Below are 13730 nucleotides of genomic sequence, written 5' to 3'. Positions count from 1 at the left end.
TCGCGCATTTTGGCGCTACGTTGTTTACAAAAAAGGTAACAACAACAAGAACAAGAACAACAAGAAGAACAAGAAAAACAAGAACAAAAACAACAACAATTTTTGGAAACGCCGTTTTTGCTAATTTTCAACAACTTTTTTCTCGAAACCTATAAGATCTAGATTGTTGCAAAAAAATTACAGTTATAAAGGAGGACTTGCCCTATATTTTAAAGAAAACTTGGGAATTTTATCTTTTATAGAAAAAAAGAAAAAAATTGCTAAAGTTGGGTGTTTTTCAACGTTACGCTTTTCCGTGCAGTTTTTGATGGTCAACCCTTATACAACTGTCCTACCAGACAGTTTTAATATGGAATTTTGTTCTCTTGTACACTTTGTTTTCCTCAATTATAAACTATAGTTATTTTGTGCACAGATCTAAAAAGGTAGAAGATATAAAGGGTTGAAAATTTTTTGGGTCATGAAATTCTGTAAAATTATGGCCGTTCTATATCTACCACTGTGAACCACGTATTGGTATGGAATTTTGTTCTCTTGTACACTTTGTTTTTCTCAATTATAAACTATAGTTATTTTGTGCACAGATCTAAAAAGGTAGAAGATATAAAGGGTTGAAAATTTTTTGGGTCATGAAATTCTGTAAAATTGTGGCCGATCTATATCTCCAACTGTGAACCACGTATTGATATGGAATTTTGTTCTCTTGTACACTTTGTTTTTCTCAATTATAAACTATAGTTATTTTGTGCACAGATCTAAAAAGGTAGAAGATATAAAGGGTTGAAAATTATTTGGGTCATGAAATTCTGTAAAATTCTGGCCGTTCTATATCTCCCACCGTGAACCACATATTCGTGCGGAATTTTGTTCTCTTATACACTTTGTTTTTCTCAAATATAAACTATAGTAATTTTGTGCACAGATCTAAAAAGGTAGAAGATATAAAGGGTTGAAAATTTTTTGGGTCATGAAATTCTGTAAAATTGTGGCCGATCTATATCTCCCACTGTGAACCACGTATTGATATGGAATTTTGTTCTCTTGTACACCTTGTTTTTCTCAATTATAAACTATAGTTATTTTGTGTACAGATCTAAAAAGGTAGAAGATATAAAGGGTTGAAAATTATTTGGGTCATGAAATTCTGTAAAATTGTGGCCTTTCTATATCTCCCACTGTGAACCACGTATTGGTATGGAATTTTATTCTATTGTACTCTTTGTTTTTCTAAATTATAAACTATAGTTATTTTATGCACAGATCTAAAAAGGTAGAAGATATAAAGGGTTGAAAATATTTTGGGTCATGAAATTCTGTAAAATTATGGCCGTTCTATATCTACCACTGTGAACCACGTATTGGTAAGGAATTTTGTTCTCTTGTACACTTTGTTTTTCTCAATTATAAACTATAGTTATTTTGTGCACAGATCTAAAAAGGTAGAAGATACAAAGGGTTGAAAATTTTTTGGGTCATGAAATTCTGTAAAATTATGGCCGTTCTATATTTCCCACTGTGAACCACGTATTAGTATGGAATTTTGTCCTCTTGTACACTTTGTTTTTCTCAATTATAAACTATAGTTATTTTGTGCACAGATCTAAAAAGGTAGAAGATATAAAGGGTTGAAAATTATTTGGGTCATGAAATTCTGTAAAATTGTGGCCGTTCTATATCTCCCACTGTGAACCACGTATTGGAGTGGAATTTTGTTCTCTTGTACACTTTGTTTTTCTCAATTATAAACTATAGTTATTTTGTGCACAGATCTAAAAAGGTAGAAGATATAAAGGGTTGAAAATTTTTTGGGTCATGAAATTCTGTAAAATTATGGCCGTTCTATATCTCCCACTGTGAACCACGTATTGGTATGGAATTTTGTTCTCTTATACACTTTGTTTTTCTCAATTATAAACTATAGTTATTTTGTGCACAGATCTAAAAAGGTAGAAGATATAAAGGGTTGAAAATTTTTTGGGTCATGAAATTCTGTAAAATTATGGCCGTTCTATATCTCCCACTGTGAACCACGTATTACTATGGAATTTTGTTCTATTGTACACTTTGTTTTTCTCAATTGTAAACTATAGTTATTTTGTGCACAGATCTAAAAAGGTAGAAGATATAAAGGGTTGAAAATTTTTTGGGTCATGAAATTCTGTAAAATTATGGCCGTTCTATATCTCCCACTGTGAACCACGTATTAGTATGGAATTTTGCTCTCTTGTACACTTTGTTTTTCTCAATTATAAACTATAGTTATTTTGTGCACAGATCTAAAAAGGTAGAAGATATAAAGGGTTGAAAATTTGTTAGGTCATGAAATTCTGTAAAATTATGGGCGTTCTATATCTCCCACTGTGAACCACGTATTGGTGTGGAATTTTGTTCTCTTGTACACTTTGTTTTTCTCAATTATAAACTATAGTTATTTTGTGCACAGATCTAAAAAGGTAGAAGACATAAAGGGTTGAAAATATTTTGGGTCTTGAAATTCTGTAAAATTAAGGCCGTTCTATATCTCCCACTGTAAACCACGTATTGGTATGGAATTTTGTTCTATTGTACACTTTGTTTTTCTCAATTATAAACTATAGTTACTTTGTGCATAGATCTAAAAAGGTAGAAGATATAAAGGGTTGAAAATTTTTTGGGTCATGAAATTCTGTAAAATTATGGGCGTTCTATATCTCCCACTGTGAACCACGTATTGGTGTGGAATTTTGTTCTCTTGTACACTTTGTTTTTCTCAATTATAAACTATAGTTATTTTGTGCACAGATCTAAAAAGGTAGAAGATATAAAGGGTTGAAAATTTTTTGGGTCATGAAATTCTGTAAAATTATGGCCGTTCTATATCTCCCACTGTGAACCACGTATTGGTGTGGAATTTTGTTCTCTTGTACACTTTGTTTTTCTCAATTATAAACTATAGTTATTTTGTGCACAGATCTAAAAAAGTAGAAGATATAAAGGGTTGAAAATTTTTTGGGTCATGAAATTCTGTAAAATTATGGCCGTTCTATATCTACCACTGTGAACCACGTATTGGTATGGAATTTTGTTCTCTTGTACACTTTGTTTTTCTCAATTATAAACTATAGTTATATTGTGCACAGATCTAAAAAGGTAGAAGATATAAAGGGTTGAAAATATTTTGGGTCATGAAATTCTGTAAAATTATGGCCGTTCTATATCTACCACTGTGAACCACGTATTGGTATGGAATTTTGTTCTCTTGTACACTTTGTTTTTCTTAATTATAAACTATAGTTATTTTGTGCACAGATCTAAAAAGGTAGAAGATACAAAGGGTTGAAAATTTTTTGGGTCATGAAATTCTGTAAAATTGTGGCCGATCTATATCTCCCACTGTGAACCACGCACTGATATGGAATTTTGTTCTCTTGTACACTTTGTTTTTCTCAATTATAAACTATAGTTATTTTGTGCACAGATCTAAAAAGGTAGAAGATATAAAGGGTTGAAAATTATTTGGGTCATGAAATTCTGTAAAATTGTGGCCGTTCTATATCTCCCACCGTGAACCACATATTCGTGCGGAATTTTGTTCTCTTATACACTTTGTTTTTCTCAATTATAAACTATAGTTATTTTGTGCACAGATCTAAAAAGGTAGAAGATATAAAGGGTTGAAAATTTTTTGGGTCATGAAATTCTGTAAAATTATGGCCGTTCTATATCTCCCACTGTGAACCACGTATTGGTATGGAATTTTGTTTTCTTATACACTTTGTTTTTCTCAATTATAAACTATAGTTATTTTGTGCACAGATCTAAAAAGGTAGAAGATATAAAGGGTTGAAAATTTTTTGGGTCATGAAATTCTGTAAAATTGTGGCCGTTCTATATCTCCCACTGTGAACCACGTATTAGTATGGAATTTTGTTCTCTTGTACACTTTGTTTTTCTCAATTATAAACTATAGTTATTTTGTGTACAGATCTAAAAGGGTAGAAGATATAAAGGGTTGAAAATTTTTTGGGTCATGAAATTCTGTAAAATTATGGGCGTTCTATATCTCCCACTGTGAACCACGTATTGGTGTGGAATTTTGTTCTCTTGTACACTTTGTTTTTCTCAATTGTAAACTATAGTTATTTTGTGCACAGATCTAAAAAGGTAGAAGATATAAAGGGTTGAAAATTATTTGGGTCATGAAATTCTGTAAAATTACGGCCGTTCTATATCTCCCACTGTGAACCACGTATTAGTATGGAATTTTGTTCTCTTGTACACTTTGTTTTTCTCAATTATAAACTATAGTTATTTTGTGCACAGATCTAAAAAGGAAGAAGATATAAAGGGTTGAAAATTCTTTGGGTCATGAAATTCTGTAAAATTATGGCCTTTCTATATCTCCCACTGTAAACCACGTATTGGTATGGAATTTTGTTCTATTGTACACTTTGTTTTTCTCAATTATAAACTATAGTTATTTTGTGCACAGATCTAAAAAGGTAGAAGATATAAAGGGTTGAAAATTTTTTGGGTCATGAAATTCTGTAAAATTATGGCCGTTCTATATCTCCCACTGTGAACCACGTATTGGTGTGGAATTTTGTTCTCTTGTACACTTTGTTTTTCTCAATTAGAAAATATAGTTATTTTGTGCACAGATCTAAAAAGGTAGAAGATATAAAGGGTTGAAAATTATTTGGGTCATGAAATTCTGTAAAATTACGGCCGTTCTATATCTCCCACTGTGAACCACGTATTGGTAAGGAATTTTGTTCTCTTGTACACTTTGTTTTTCTCAATTATAAACTATAGTTATTTTGTGCACAGATCTAAAAAGGTAGAAGATACAAAGGGTTGAAAATTTTTTGGGTCATGAAATTCTGTAAAATTATGGGCGTTCTATATCTCCCACTGTGAACCACGTATTGGAGTGGAATTTTGTTCTCTTGTACACTTTGTTTTTCTCAATTATAAACTATAGTTATTTTGTGCACATATCTAAAAAGGTAGAAGATATAAAGGGTTGAAAATTTGTTAGGTCATGAAATTCTGTAAAATTATGGGCGTTCTATATCTCCCACTGTGAACCACGTATTAGTATGGAATTTTGTTCTCTTGTACACTTTGTTTTTCTCAATTATAAACTATAGTTATTTTGTGCACAGATCTAAAAAGGTAGAAGATATAAAGGGTTGAAAATTTTTTGGGTCATGAAATTCTGTAAAATTATGGCAGTTCTATATCTCCCACTGTGAACCACGTATTAGTATGGAATTTTGTTCTCTTGTACACTTTGTTTTTTTCAATTATAAACTATAGTTATTTTGTGCACAGATCTAAAAAGGTAGAAGATATAAGGGGTTGAAAATTTTTTGGGTCATGAAATTCTGTAAAATTATGGCCTTTCTATATCTCCCACTGTGAACCACGTATTAGTATGGAATTTTGTTCTCTTGTACACTTTGTTTTTCTCAATTATAAACTATAGTTATTTTGTGCACAGATCTAAAAAGGTAGAAGATATAAAGGGTTGAAAATTATTTGGGTCATGAAATTCTGTAAAATTATGGGCGTTCTATATCTCCCACTGAGAACCACGTGTTGATATGGAATGTTGTTCTCTTATACACTTTGTTTTTCTCAATTATGAACTACTGTTATTTTGTGCACAGATCTAAAAAAGTAGAAGATATAAAGGGTTGAAAATTTTTTGGGTCATGAAATTCTGTAAAATTATGGCCGTTCTATATCTACCACTGTGAACCACGTATTGGTATGGAATTTTGTTCTCTTGTACACTTTGTTTTTCTCAATTATAAACTATAGTTATATTGTGCACAGATCTAAAAAGGTAGAAGATATAAAGGGTTGAAAATTTTTTGGGTCATGAAATTCTGTAAAATTATGGGCGTTCTATATCTCCCACTGTGAACCACGTATTGGTGTGGAATTTTGTTCTCTTGTACACTTTGTTTTTCTCAATTATAAACTATAGTTATTTTGTGCACAGATCTAAAAAGGTAGAAGATATAAAGGGTTGAAAATTTTTTGGGTCATGAAATTCTGTAAAATTATGGCCGTTCTTCATCTCCCACTGTGAACCACGTATTGGTGTGGAATTTTGTTCTCTTGTACACTTTGTTTTTCTCAATTATAAACTATAGTTATTTTGTGCACAGATCTAAAAAAGTAGAAGATATAATGGGTTGAAAATTTTTTGGGTCATGAAATTCTGTAAAATTATGGCCGTTCTATATCTACCACTGTGAACCACGTATTGGTATGGAATTTTGTTCTCTTGTACACTTTGTTTTTCTCAATTATAAACTATAGTTATATTGTGCACAGATCTAAAAAGGTAGAAGATATAAAGGGTTGAAAATTTTTTGGGTCATGAAATTCTGTAAAATTATGGCCTTTCTATATCTCCCACTGTGAACCACGTATTGGTATGGAATTTTATTCTATTGTACACTTTGTTTTTCTAAATTATAAACTATAGTTATTTTATGCACAGATCTAAAAAGGTAGAAGATATAAAGGGTTGAAAATATTATGGGTCATGAAATTCTGTAAAATTATGGCCGTTCTATATCTACCACTGTGAACCACGTATTGGTATGGAATTTTGTTCTCTTGTACACTTTGTTTTTCTTAATTATAAACTATAGTTATTTTGTGCACAGATCTAAAAAGGTAGAAGATACAAAGGGTTGAAAATTTTTTGGGTCATGAAATTCTGTAAAATTGTGGCCGATCTATATCTCCCACTGTGAACCACGCATTGATATGGAATTTTGTTCTCTTGTACACTTTGTTTTTCTCAATTATAAACTATAGTTATTTTGTGCACAGATCTAAAAAGGTAGAAGATATAAAGGGTTGAAAATTATTTGGGTCATGAAATTCTGTAAAATTGTGGCCGTTCTATATCTCCCACAGTGAACCACATATTCGTGCGGAATTTTGTTCTCTTATACACTTTGTTTTTCTCAATTATAAACTATAGTTATTTTGTGCACAGATCTAAAAAGGTAGAAGATATAAAGGGTTGAAAATTTTTTGGGTCATGAAATTCTGTAAAATTATGGCCGTTCTATATCTCCCACTGTGAACCACGTATTAGTATGGAATTTTGTTCTCTTGTACACTTTGTTTTTCTCAATTATAAACTATAGTTATTTTGTGCACAGATCTAAAAGGGTAGAAGATATAAAGGGTTGAAAATTATTTGGGTCATGAAATTCTGTAAAATTACGGCCGTTCTATATCTCCCACTGTGAACTACGTATTAGTATGGAATTTTGTTCTCTTGTACACTTTGTTTTTCTCAATTATAAACTATAGTTATTTTGTGCACAGATCTAAAAAGGAAGAAGATATAAAGGGTTGAAAATTTTTTGGGTCATGAAATTCTGTAAAATTATGGCCGTTCTATATCTCCCACTGTGAACCACGTATTGGTGTGGAATTTTGTTCTCTTGTACACTTTGTTTTTCTCAATTAGAAAATATAGTTATTTTGTGCACAGATCTAAAAAGGTAGAAGATATAAAGGGTTGAAAATTATTTGGGTCATGAAATTCTGTAAAATTACGGCCGTTCTATATCTCCCACTGTGAACCACGTATTGGTAAGGAATTTTGTTCTCTTGTACACTTTGTTTTTCTCAATTATAAACTATAGTTATTTTGTGCACAGATCTAAAAAGGTAGAAGATACAAAGGGTTGAAAATTTTTTGGGTCATGAAATTCTGTAAAATTATGGGCGTTCTATATCTCCCACTGTGAACCACGTATTGGAGTGGAATTTTGTTCTCTTGTACACTTTGTTTTTCTCAATTATAAACTATAGTTATTTTGTGCACAGATCTAAAAAGGTAGAAGATATAAAGGGTTGAAAATTTGTTAGGTCATGAAATTCTGTAAAATTATGGGCGTTCTATATCTCCCACTGTGAACCACGTATTAGTATGGAATTTTGTTCTCTTGTACACTTTGTTTTTCTCAATTATAAACTATAGTTATTTTGTGCACAGATCTAAAAAGGTAGAAGATATAAAGGGTTGAAAATTTTTTGGGTCATGAAATTCTGTAAAATTATGGCAGTTCTATATCTCCCACTGTGAACCACGTATTAGTATGGAATTTTGTTCTCTTGTACACTTTGTTTTTTTCAATTATAAACTATAGTTATTTTGTGCACAGATCTAAAAAGGTAGAAGATATAAGGGGTTGAAAATTTTTTGGGTCATGAAATTCTGTAAAATTATGGCCTTTCTATATCTCCCACTGTGAACCACGTATTAGTATGGAATTTTGTTCTCTTGTACACTTTGTTTTTCTCAATTATAAACTATAGTTATTTTGTGCACAGATCTAAAAAGGTAGAAGATATAAAGGGTTGAAAATTATTTGGGTCATGAAATTCTGTAAAATTATGGGCGTTCTATATCTCCCACTGAGAACCACGTGTTGATATGGAATGTTGTTCTCTTATACACTTTGTTTTTCTCAATTATGAACTACTCTTATTTTGTGCACAGATCTAAAAAAGTAGAAGATATAAAGGGTTGAAAATTTTTTGGGTCATGAAATTCTGTAAAATTATGGCCGTTCTATATCTACCACTGTGAACCACGTATTGGTATGGAATTTTGTTCTCTTGTACACTTTGTTTTTCTCAATTATAAACTATAGTTATATTGTGCACAGATCTAAAAAGGTAGAAGATATAAAGGGTTGAAAATTTTTTGGGTCATGAAATTCTGTAAAATTATGGGCGTTCTATATCTCCCACTGTGAACCACGTATTGGTGTGGAATTTTGTTCTCTTGTACACTTTGTTTTTCTCAATTATAAACTATAGTTATTTTGTGCACAGATCTAAAAAGGTAGAAGATATAAAGGGTTGAAAATTTTTTGGGTCATGAAATTCTGTAAAATTATGGCCGTTCTTCATCTCCCACTGTGAACCACGTATTGGTGTGGAATTTTGTTCTCTTGTACACTTTGTTTTTCTCAATTATAAACTATAGTTATTTTGTGCACAGATCTAAAAAAGTAGAAGATATAAAGGGTTGAAAATTTTTTGGGTCATGAAATTCTGTAAAATTATGGCCGTTCTATATCTACCACTGTGAACCACGTATTGGTATGGAATTTTGTTCTCTTGTACACTTTGTTTTTCTCAATTATAAACTATAGTTATATTGTGCACAGATCTAAAAAGGTAGAAGATATAAAGGGTTGAAAATTTTTTGGGTCATGAAATTCTGTAAAATTATGGCCTTTCTATATCTCCCACTGTGAACCACGTATTGGTATGGAATTTTATTCTATTGTACACTTTGTTTTTCTAAATTATAAACTATAGTTATTTTATGCACAGATCTAAAAAGGTAGAAGATATAAAGGGTTGAAAATATTATGGGTCATGAAATTCTGTAAAATTATGGCCGTTCTATATCTACCACTGTGAACCACGTATTGGTATGGAATTTTGTTCTCTTGTACACTTTGTTTTTCTTAATTATAAACTATAGTTATTTTGTGCACAGATCTAAAAAGGTAGAAGATACAAAGGGTTGAAAATTTTTTGGGTCATGAAATTCTGTAAAATTGTGGCCGATCTATATCTCCCACTGTGAACCACGCATTGATATGGAATTTTGTTCTCTTGTACACTTTGTTTTTCTCAATTATAAACTATAGTTATTTTGTGCACAGATCTAAAAAGGTAGAAGATATAAAGGGTTGAAAATTATTTGGGTCATGAAATTCTGTAAAATTGTGGCCGTTCTATATCTCCCACCGTGAACCACATATTCGTGCGGAATTTTGTTCTCTTATACACTTTGTTTTTCTCAATTATAAACTATAGTTATTTTGTGCACAGATCTAAAAAGGTAGAAGATATAAAGGGTTGAAAATTTTTTGGGTCATGAAATTCTGTAAAATTATGGCCGTTCTATATCTCCCACTGTGAACCACGTATTAGTATGGAATTTTGTTCTCTTGTACACTTTGTTTTTCTCAATTATAAACTATAGTTATTTTGTGCACAGATCTAAAAGGGTAGAAGATATAAAGGGTTGAAAATTATTTGGGTCATGAAATTCTGTAAAATTACGGCCGTTCTATATCTCCCACTGTGAACTACGTATTAGTATGGAATTTTGTTCTCTTGTACACTTTGTTTTTCTCAATTATAAACTATAGTTATTTTGTGCACAGATCTAAAAAGGAAGAAGATATAAAGGGTTGAAAATTCTTTGGGTCATGAAATTCTGTAAAATTATGGCCTTTCTATATCTCCCACTGTAAACCACGTATTGGTATGGAATTTTGTTCTATTGTACACTTTGTTTTTCTCAATTATAAACTATAGTTATTTTGTGCACAGATCTAAAAAGGTAGAAGATATAAAGGGTTGAAAATTTTTTGGGTCATGAAATTCTGTAAAATTATGGCCGTTCTATATCTCCCACTGTGAACCACGTATTAGTATGGAACTTTGTTCTCTTGTACACTTTGTTTTTTTCAATTATTAACTATAGTTATTTTGTGCACAGATCTAAAAAGGTAGAAGATATAAGGGGTTGAAAATTTTTTGGGTCATGAAATTCTGTAAAATTATGGCCTTTCTATATCTCCCACTGTGAACCACGTATTAGTATGGAATTTTGTTCTCTTGTACACTTTGTTTTTCTCAATTATAAACTATAGTTATTTTGTGCACAGATCTAAAAGGGTAGAGGATATAAAGGGTTGAAAATTTTTTGGGTCATGAAATTCTGTAAAATTATGGGCGTTCTATATCTCCCACTGTGAACCACGTATTGGTGTGGAATTTTGTTCTCTTGTACACTTTGTTTTTCTCAATTATAAACTATAGTTATTTTGTGCACAGATCTAAAAAGGTAGAAGATATAAAGGGTTGAAAATTATTTGGGTCATGAAATTCTGTAAAATTACGGCCGTTCTATATCTCCCACTGTGAACCACGTATTAGTATGGAATTTTGTTCTCTTGTACACTTTGTTTTTCTCAATTATAAACTATAGTTATTTTGTGCACAGATCTAAAAAGGTAGAAGACATAAAGGGTTGAAAATTTTTTGGGTCATGAAATTCTGTAAAATTATGGCAGTTCTATATCTCCCACTGTGAACCACGTATTAGTATGGAATTTTGTTCTCTTGTACACTTTGTTTTTTTCAATTATAAACTATAGTTATTTTGTGCACAGATCTAAAAAGGTAGAAGATATAAGGGGTTGAAAATTTTTTGGGTCATGAAATTCTGTAAATTATGGCCTTTCTATATCTCCCACTGTGAACCACGTATTAGTATGGAATTTTGTTCTCTTGTACACTTTGTTTTTCTCAATTATAAACTATAGTTATTTTGTGCACAGATCTAAAAAGGTAGAAGATATAAAGGGTTGAAAATTATTTGGGTCATGAAATTCTGTAAAATTATGGGCGTTCTATATCTCCCACTGAGAACCACGTGTTGATATGGAATGTTGTTCTCTTATACACTTTGTTTTTCTCAATTATGAACTACTGTTATTTTGTGCACAGATCTAAAAAAGTAGAAGATATAAAGGGTTGAAAATTTTTTGGGTCATGAAATTCTGTAAAATTATGGCCGTTCTATATCTACCACTGTGAACCACGTATTGGTATGGAATTTTGTTCTCTTGTACACTTTGTTTTTCTCAATTATAAACTATAGTTATATTGTGCACAGATCTAAAAAGGTAGAAGATATAAAGGGTTGAAAATTTTTTGGGTCATGAAATTCTGTAAAATTGTGGCCGTTCTATATCTCCCACTGTGCACCACGTATTGATTCATTAATAGTTGAGTAATTCTACTGCATTAATTTTCATAAGTTATTTTTTAGAATTTATTAGATGTCACAGACCCTTATGCTGGCTACTTCATTTATAATATTTTTTTGTTATAATTATGATATACCACATATACGTATTTAGTAAAAATCTATCGAGCAGAAAACGAGATATATAGTGTTTAATTTCATTTCCGTTCTATAAAGTAAAAACTATAACTTCAAATATCTCGAAAATACTATTAATGAAGTATTAATGAAATGTTGGGTACTCGCTGATTTGTGTACCTTTTGGCGTTCAATCAACCCTTATACTTAACATTTTAAACTGTAAGTTTTTGTTAAGGAGATTTTTGTACCTTTTGGATAGATTTTTCTTTTTGTCTATTTTGCAAAGTTACATATCTGCTTTACAGATTTTTTTAAAATTTGGTATAAGCAATTCTATCATTATAACCTGATAAGGTGTTAAGTCGGAACCGTAACTACCACTGGAGAGGTTTTTTTAAAGAATGATTATAGTTGCGGTGCCCAAACCATCCTCAATAACAAATTTTTTTTGAGAAAAAGTTTTGAATAAAATAGGAAGGTATTTGTACGTAAATAGCAAAATTAAACTGCGATTTCAGTACTTCCTATTAATTAAGAGGAGAAAGAAAAATAAACTATGATTGCAGTACTTCTCCCTAAAAAGCAAAGAGGCAAAGATTTTTTAATCGAACGACAATTCATTGATTTAAATCGGTTCACTCATTGATAATTTAAACGATTGCAGTAATTCCACTTAGTAGGTGCAAGAGCATGATAGCACTTCACAGCCACGTAGAGGAGCTTTAACCATTTATTTGAGCTGAATTTTATCAAAGTCGGACTAAGCGTTATAGAAATATTAGTAGTAATAGTTTTAGAAAGGGCCTTACTTGGGTGGGGCAAACTCCCCTCCTTATTAGGCACAGCGTCGAGGCTTTTAAAGTGCATATCTGTACAAAATTTCGATTCGAATGACACTTCATTCATGAAAATCGGTTCACGTGTCGATAATTTGAAACGATTGTTATACTTCCTCTTAACAAGTGTAAGAGCTGATCGCCGCTTTAATGTTACGTAGGGGAGCCCTAACCCTATCATCCTACCAAATTTTATCAAAATCGGGCCAAGATTTACAGAGTAATAAGGAGTAATTAGTAATAATAATTTTGAAGGGGGCCTTACATAAAGGGGGCTAACTCCTCTCCCATTCGATGTACATCGTCGAGACCCCCAAAAGGCACATCTACATAAAATTCCGAATCGAATGATACCTCATTCATAAAAATCGGGTCGCGCGTTTAGGCGCTACGTTGTTTACAAAAAAGGTAACAACAACAAGAACAAGAACAACAAGAAGAACAACAAGAACAAGAACAACAACAATTTTTGAAAACGCCGTTTTTGCTCATTTTCAACAACTTTTTTCTTGAAACCTATAAGATCTAGGTTGTTGCAAAAAAATTACAGTTATAAAGGGGGATTTGCCATATATTTTAAAGAAAATTTGGGAATTTTATCTTTTATAGAAAAAGAGAAAAAAATTGTCAAAGTTAGGTGTTTTTCAACGTTACGCTTTTCCGTGCAGTTTTTGATGATCAACCCTTATACAACTGTCCTACCGGACAGTTTTAATAATATTGGAAAAAACGTCAACACAAAAATGGAGATATATGATGTTTTTGAAATTTAAGAGTCGTAACATTATTCTCAAATTGTGAATAGCAATATTTACTACCACACAATGGATTGCTTAGAGAAAGAAACGGAAAAGACAGTTGGGGCATCTTTTTTTTTCAAAGAAATGAAAGGAAATTCTGTCTGTCAGAGAATCAGTCAGTCAAACATGAACTAATTTATAAAT

General features: G+C 31.4%; 2 protein-coding genes across 4 annotated transcripts in view; one reads left to right on the top strand and one right to left on the bottom strand.

Moving 5' to 3' along the window:
* LOC141459806 (uncharacterized) overlaps window positions 1-13730 on the top strand; it is a 46498-nt gene that overhangs the window by 10354 nt on the left and 22414 nt on the right. The gene's annotated exons all lie outside the window — the stretch shown is intronic.
* The window catches only part of Epg5 (ectopic P-granules autophagy protein 5), a 40681-nt gene that overhangs the window by 12789 nt on the left and 14162 nt on the right, over window positions 1-13730 (bottom strand). The window lies entirely within an intron of this gene.

Source organism: Rhodnius prolixus, unplaced genomic scaffold (genome assembly GCF_049639745.1).
Source record: "Rhodnius prolixus isolate KJV_2025 unplaced genomic scaffold, Rpr scaffold_23, whole genome shotgun sequence".
Taxonomy (NCBI): Eukaryota; Metazoa; Arthropoda; class Insecta; order Hemiptera; family Reduviidae; genus Rhodnius; species Rhodnius prolixus.
Note: the sequence above shows the minus strand (reverse complement) of the source record. Positions and strands in the feature narration are given on the sequence as shown.